This window comes from Pseudochaenichthys georgianus, unplaced genomic scaffold, assembly GCF_902827115.2.
Source record: "Pseudochaenichthys georgianus unplaced genomic scaffold, fPseGeo1.2 scaffold_167_arrow_ctg1, whole genome shotgun sequence".
Classification (NCBI taxonomy): domain Eukaryota; kingdom Metazoa; phylum Chordata; class Actinopteri; order Perciformes; family Channichthyidae; genus Pseudochaenichthys; species Pseudochaenichthys georgianus.
This window is the reverse complement of record NW_027262480.1, coordinates 157,027-165,000: the sequence shown is the minus strand read 5'-3', so window position 1 is coordinate 165,000 and position 7,974 is coordinate 157,027. Positions and strand designations below refer to the sequence as shown.

At 42.5% G+C, this 7,974-nt stretch overlaps 1 pseudogene; it reads left to right on the top strand.

Annotated features, from left to right (window-relative positions):
• The window catches only part of LOC117441316 (nuclear receptor ROR-alpha A-like), a 7,829-nt pseudogene extending 6,966 nt beyond the window's left edge, over nt 1–863 (top strand).
• The last annotated feature ends 7,111 nt before the right edge of the window (nt 864–7,974 follow it).

Sequence of the window (7,974 nt, the reverse complement as noted above, 5' to 3'; positions counted from 1 at the left end):
CACACACACACACACACACACACACACACACACACACACACACACACACACATAGTCTTTTGAAGAAGTGATGATTAAACTGTTCAGTGGAAGTGGAATGTTAAACTCTGAAGAAGAGTTGTCTCACACTGCCCTCAGGTGGTGAGATGCTGAACTACAACTCACACATTTCCCTTTGATCTTCAAAGCGTTACGCGAACAATAAGAAAAGTACACGACAAAGTATTCACATCTTAATGACATCCTTTACCTGTGAGGACCTTCATTAATGTTTGTGACAACTAACTCTCATATCCTTGTTTCTCTTGTCTCCTCTCCTCTCTCCCTGTCTACTCTTTTGCTTGTTTCCTCTCCCCCTTGTATCCTCTTATGTCTTGTTTCCTCTCCCTTTGTCTCCTCTTATTTTTTGTTTCCTCTCACCTTGTCTCCTTTCCTCCACTTGTTCCATTATCTTGTCTTCCCTACTTTTATTTTCTCCTCTCCTCTCCTTACTTAATTCCTCTCCTATTATTTCTTCTCCTTGTCACATCTTCTCTTCCTTCCTCCTCTTGACTCCTCTCTTGTTTATTCTCTTCTTCCATCACCTTCTCACCTCTCCTTGCCTCCTTGACTCCTCTCCCTCAGCTCAGATGTAAGGTGTCAGCGTTGCGTTCGCTGTGCAGTCGTCACTCGGAGAACTTGTCGGCGTTCAGAAGCCGTTTACCCCGACATCGTGAGGACTCACTTTCCTCCGCTGTACCGGGAACTGTTCGGAGGAGACATGGAGCTCAACATGGAGCTCAACATGCACCACAGCGACCTCTGAGAGAGCGAGGCAACTAGGGAGGAAACCAGGGAGGAAACAAGGAAACCGGGGAGGAAACAAGTGAGGAAACCAGGGAGGAAACAAGGAAACCCCGGGGAGGAACCAAGGAAGGAAACCAGGAAGGAAGCCAGGCTGGTGACAAGGAAGGACACCAGTAAGGATACCAGGAAGGAAACCAGGAAGGGAACTAGGAAGCCAGGAGGGAACGTTTGGCTCAAAGAAATCGACTTTTCTGTCTTTTTTTGTTATAGTTTCCGTCTAAAACAACGGAAATCACTGCAGTGATGTCACCGGTGCTTTTCTTAAAGTTTAAATATGTTCTACTGGAAACGTTCGGACGAAAGCGATGGAGCCCTCGGAGAGAAGTCGCTGGGTTCATCGTGCTTTCTCTTTGTGGGAACGATTGAAAAAAGACGCTGATGCTCAGACTGTGGACGCAGGACCCGGATCTCCTCTGACTTCTCCACTTCTCACGCTGTTCGTCACCACCTCGTATCTCACGTCTGAGCGTCTCCTGAAGGAGCGGTTTGTACTCGGAGCTGCTCAGGGTTTTTATAAAAGCGTCCTCTGCTTTTAAATCTCAAAGGTTCTGGTTGACAACGTGTGCAACGGTGAGCTTGTTGTTGTTACATCTCTTATGTCCTTAAGGCTGCACTATTATTTATAAAAAATGTTTAAGACACGTTTCTCCAAATTCAAAAATCCAGGTTTGCCGTCTTTGGAAACGTTGAGTTATCTCCTAGATCTTAAACAATAGGGTTTAAGAACATGTTGTAAAGTAAATATAGAGCCACCGCATCAAGGACTAAGTATAAGGCTATCATCTATCTAGTTTGACTGGAAGTAATGTGTGTGTATCACAGCTAAAGACGATACTCTGAAACACGTGGAAACTAAAAAGCTGAAGGATGAGCAAAAGACAAAGACATCTTGATATGAAGATAGTTTTTGTTCTGAAAGCATTCTTTCAAATCGTCTGTGAGGCTTTATTTGGGATGTTTCTGTCATTAACCCTTTGAGGTCCGAGTCCCTTTTTCACACGTTTGGCTCGCCTGGGCTTTCTTTGTAGACATGCTTTTAAAACATGAACCCTGTGCTGCACAATCAATTAATATACATGTTTGTATTCACAACAACCTAAGCTATCAGCATATGTAGGCGACAGGGATGTCACATGGATGTACAAACAGTTATGAGACCATAAGTACAAAAGAAAAAACTAAATGTTATCACTCAGAAATGTATTCAAATCCCACAGATCCTCTTCAAGTATCTCAATATTTCAAAGCACCACAATCAATATATATATTATTTACAACAAACAGTCATGGCGTTATTATATCAACAAGGTTAGGTGTGCCATTCCTCAAAACAGCGTCAACCTCAGAGTAAAATGTCCACGTCCATGTTTTGTAATGATGTCTGCTGCATGTCGTCTGTTGTCTTCACTCGATGTCAGTGAATGCATCACTCAGGGTAATGCAGATTGAGAACATTGTAAACAAGACACCAGACGTAACTTCTGTTTCTCTTCTCGGCCCGTTTTACTGGATATTTGATTACCGTGTAGTCAGAGATGGGGTCGTTACTAAAAAAATGTAATATAGTACATATTACTTTTAAAAATGTTTTATATATTACACTACTTCGTTACTCTCTACATAAAGTAACTCGTTACTTTACTCGTTACTTTACTCGCCGAGAACGTACGAACTGCGCATGCGTGAGTGGCAATAACTCTCCTTACCAGCAGGCGGCGGTAGTGTGTATTCGTCATTCAAAACAGGCAACAACCGGAAAACAAAGAAGAAGAACAGACTCCGTGATGTAAACAAACAACAAATAGCTGTGCGTTAGCTTCACCTTAGCATGTGTGCTTTGCAGGTGCTTGTTGAGGTTTAACGTGGTGTTTGCAGCAGTGGATAACAGCTGCTGGCCTGGACACAGTTTGCACCTCACCGTCACATTCCTGTCTATTCTTCGGAAGAACTCAAAATAATGGGCATACCTCCACCCCTCGAAAGTTATCGCTGACTCAGCCATGTTTATGCAGCACTGCACGTGGAGATGTGGACGCGCAGATTACGTACATATAAACCTGAGGCGGAAACCTGATTTTAGTTAGTAACGAAGTAACACGTGTCGGGGCAATGTTAGTAACTGTAGTGTGATTACTGAATTATAAAAGTAGCGCGTTACACTACTCCGTTACTCCGATAATATTACTTTTGTCGGTTACTTTGTAACGCGTTACACCCAACTCTGCATGTAGTTAGCATTTGGTTGTCAACTGATTCTTATCGTTGTTGTGATCTTTCAGGAACTTTGTCAAAGAAATAAAGGGCGATTAGCATTTTCTGTCACAGGAAAAGTCAGATGACGTCCAACAAATAGGCCTTTCATCCGCGAGTCGAACCAGCAAACATGAACTGATTCTAAACAACAACAAAAGACTACAATACATAAATAAGCACATGTTGAGAAACTACCAAAAGACACCTGCAGACATATGAACCTTAAAGAGAAAACATTCGGAAAATGAGATTTCATTTTGACTTAAAGTCCTCGCTGGAGTCTTCTCCACAGCACTGACCGCTGAGCATTATGGGTAGTGTAGTCCTTGAGGTAATGTGTTCAGAAACTTTGTCTAGAAAATGATGAAATAGACTTCCAGAAGCAGCAGCCCTACTGAAGCTACATCTTAGATATAATATAAAACCTAGCAGCAGAAATATGTGATTATGAGTCACATCCGACCAGACCAGCAGACAGCATCCCCACACAGATAAGCTCGTTTTAATGTAGCAGTTAGCACCACCTGCTGGCCTGACAGGGGACTGCAGTTTGTTATCATTATGTCTTCTGCCAGTTTGTCTGCAGCAGTTAAGGTTTAATGACATTTACTGTAAGAAGTGTAAGTGTTTGAAATCCCCATTAAATCTAATTATCTCAACAAAAGCAGGTACTTTTTTTTTTATAAGAAAGTTGACATTTTGACGGTTTTCTTTTTTATTAATGCTAAACTTGCAGCTAAGACTTCAACATTAAGATAATTAGGATAATTATAATATTTAAGTAAGACTCTTCATTTATATTTATAACCATTTTAATCATCCATATATTTTTTTTTTTCAAAGAAAATGTATGTGAAAGGCCAAACTAAAAAACGGTTTGTATCTGACTTCCTGTCTGTGGACTATAGGTTTCTTTATGAAGATCTTAAGGTTTAACTTTCAAATATATGGCTTCATTTCACCTAGTCCTGGCACTTAACTGGACAATGACAGCTGGGTTATGTCATTTATATCAAAATAACTACACTTCCTTAATATTTAAAGGGGCAGATTGGACGTCAATATAACTCTTTATTTGGATCGCTCCAAGATTTAAAGGTCCCCTATTATTTGAAATCCACTTCTTCATGTCTTTTCTTCACAAACACGTGTCAAAGTCTCCGGAACAAAGACCCCCTCTCTTTTTGTCCTGAGCCATCTTTATAAAAACCTGTCGGAAAATGAGCCGATCAGAATTTGGTCACTTTGTGATGTCACAATGTTTCTTTTGGGTTGTGCAACCATTAGCCAATCAGCAACCAAGGTAACTTCAATAATGAAGGCAATAGTGAGTATTGAGCAATATGGACAATGCTTTAAAGATAAGGAAACTATGCAGTAAAGTATTGCACTGGGGGAAATGTGTGTGTGTGGTGTGTGTGTGTGTGTGTGTGTGTGTGTGTGTGTGTGTGTGTGTGTGTGTGTGTGTGTGTGTGTGTGTGTGTGTGTGTGTGTGTGTGTGTGCGTGCACATTTGAGTGTTATGAGATCAATATATTCCCTCCATCTTTCGTCAACGTATTTCTGTTTTCTCCAGGTCGAATACAAATCTGGCGAATGAAGAACTCTATAACTGAATGTTAAGCAATAATGTCATTACATGTAACCGTGTTTACAAACAGGATGTCGATGCAGATTTGGATGAGCTTTACATGTCAGGGTTTCTTTTGTATATTCTGTCCCGTTGTGTGATTTTGTACATTGATGACTCCCTTTTACCCCTCGTTGTCACCTTATTGGTTCGTCCCTCGTTATGTAAGTAACTGAATTGATATTTCTGTACAGGCCAACAGGAAGACACTGCTATCGCTGAGCGTCAGACTTTTCTATCTGTTGTCTGAAAAGAGATGTTGTGTATTTAAGCAGCTTCTGCTAGCAGGTCAACACGTGACTAACGATGCCACGAGGATTTGTCTTAAAAGGAGACATCTGTTTATGTAACACCATTCGGACATCGCAGAATCTTAATTATAAGATATGTTGTCGTCCTGAAATGGAGAATCAGCACACCGTTAACTAAGCTAAGCTAACACTAGCCAGAGGGTGATTCATATAGTAATAGGTTCTGTAGTTGAGAACAAGAAAGTGTCCGAGTTGTATAAAACCAGACTTTTCCGTTATATTGCCAGATGTTATTATGGTATGAAATATCAAGGTGTTATTTCCCAGCCTGCACCTGTATCAGAGTGTCCGGCTCGGGGCCGTCCATTTCTTTATTTGAACTCTTTGTTTTGATACGAAGCAGAGCTGCTGTATCTGAAATGTAATAACAAATAATACTGAGACTGAAAGAAATGTGTTTGTTTGGTTTTCTTTCAAATTACATGAACTCTCAAATCTCTAAACTGTTTACAGCTTTCAAAACAAAATAAAGTGGTCGAATGTTGTGTGTGTGTGCGTGTGTGTGTGTGTGTGTGTGTGTGTGTGTGTGTGTGTGGTCTAGCATTACTATACTTGTGGGGACCTACATATGTTTACATAGTCACGTGTGGGGACTGGCTTCCCTTATGGGGACACATTGTAGGTCCCCATAAGGATCATTAATTTTAGGGTGAAGACTTGGTAAGTTTTAGGATTTGGGTTAGGGTAAGGGTTAGGGTAAGGGTTAGGGTTAGGGTTAGGGTAAGGGTTAGGGTTAGGGTAAGGGTTAGGGTTAGGGTTAGGGTTAGGGTAAGGGTTAGGGTTAGGGTAAGGGTTAGGGTTAGGGTAAGGGTTAGGGTTAGGGTTAGGGTTAGGGTTAGGGTAAGGGTTAGGGTTAGGGTAAGGGTTAGGGTTAGGGTAAGGGTAAGGGTTAGGGTTAGGGTTAGGGTTAGCCACGTGTGGGGACTCGCTTCCCTTATGGGGACAAATTGTAGGTCCCCATAAGGATCAATAATTTTAGGGTGAAGACTTGGTTAGGGTTAGGGTTAGGGTTAGGGTAAGAGCGGAGCCTCCGGAGCCCTGCGTGGTGCACTGGCTCTCGGTAGATAGGTGTTTAAAAAACATTAAAAACCTCCGTAAACATAAACCTTCTAAAAACCCTTTTAAAAGCATCATCAAAGCTCCGTGAGGACAAGACCGTTTCAGACGAATGGTTAAAAAGTGCAGAGCCGAGCCGGACCACGGAACGGCGGCAGAGTATGCTCAAAAAGCAGATCTCCCCGTCCCAGGATCTGGAGGGTGGTGTGTGTGTGTGTGTGTGTGTGTGTGTGTGTGTGTGTGTGTGTGTGCGTGCGTGCGTGCGTGCGTGCGTGCATGCGTGCGTGTATCGATGTATCTACGTGTGTGTGCGTGTGCGGAGCTTGTCCCAATGGAATCTGTAAAAGACCCTAAATGATAGGGGGATCTAAAATGGCCAATTTAAAAGTGACTCCAGTTCTATTAGTAAAAGCCGTGCATAGTAGTGTAAGTGCAGTTAAAACACAAGTGCAATGATACAAATATAAATAATTAAAACATTCTCCCCAGTAATATGAATTTAAAAAGTAAAGGGAGTGTTAAAATTAACTAATAATAATAAAATAAAGGAAGGCACACCGGGTTAGTAAAATCGTATATAATGAACTGGATGTCACTGAAAAACAGAAACCATTAAAATCGAGGTCGGTAAGTTTAAAAGATTCCAAAGGGTAGCCGTTTTTTATTTAAAAGGGTGGCAGGGAGGTGAAGAGCTCCCCTCTGCGGGTGGTTTCCCGGCCTCCAGGTAATAAAATAATTTAAAATAAATATAAATAAACAAATAAAAGCGTCCCTCCTCATGTGGCTTTGATCATTTTCAGATAAAAACATACACATAAATACATTTAAAATATAAAACATGTAAGAAGTAATAAAAACATAAATATGAACACCATTAAGATAAATAAGATAGTGCTGAAAACATACGATAAAAATGTAGCACACCAATAAAAAAAGTCCAGATGAGGAGGATCTATAAATAATTAATAAATAAATAAATATAAGTGCTAAAATACGTGGAGGGCGGATTAAAACAGGCTGACACACCCGCAGAGAAGGGAACCCAAATCACCCACCTGCAGGGGAGAGACCCCGGGGGGAGAGGAGATCACACAGGTTAAAACATGTTGAGTGGTGGGAGGCGGACCCATCAATTATATTTTTCATTTAGTCCGCCCGGGTCAATGGTGCCCAGGCGATGGATCCACCTCCGCTCCCCGCTCGCCTCTGGCCCGTGCTCCAGCCGCTGCTGCTCTCCAGGCCCACAGACTGCACACTCTGGAGGCCATGGAGTTTAAAATGGTTGTATAAAACGCTCGAGCCGTCCCCGTCTCTAATTCTATATTGATGCTGTTTAATTCTGAGGCTGATCTCGTTGCGCGTTTCCCCCACATAGAGTTTCTGGCAGGCCTTGCACCTAAATGCATAAATAGCGTTTTTTGTGTTAGGTGTCAAGGCCTGCCGTACATTGCTCCCCTCTCGAGAGAAGGGATTGAAAACGTGGGGGAGGCGAACGAAACCAACCTCAGAGACCCGAGGCGCCTCCCTAGTTTTGATGCTTTTATTTAGTTTTGTGTGGACCAGGAGGTCCTGGAGATCTTTATTACGTCGGTAGGCGGAGATCAGCCGGCACGGCCGCAGCGCGTCACAGCCGCCCCTGGCCCCCTCACCATGGGCCTTTAGTTTGCCTAACAGGCTGGTCAGGCTCCCTGAGTAGGTTGTGATGAGGGGGACCAGGGCAGGGCCGGGCGGCCGGGCGGAGATGTCTCTGTATTTCTCCATGAAGGTGCGGCTGACCTCCGCCCTAATGCTTAATGGTATTATGGTATGAAATATCAAGGTGTTATTTCCCAGCATGCACCTGTATCAGAGTGTCCGGCTCGGGACCGTCCATTTCTTT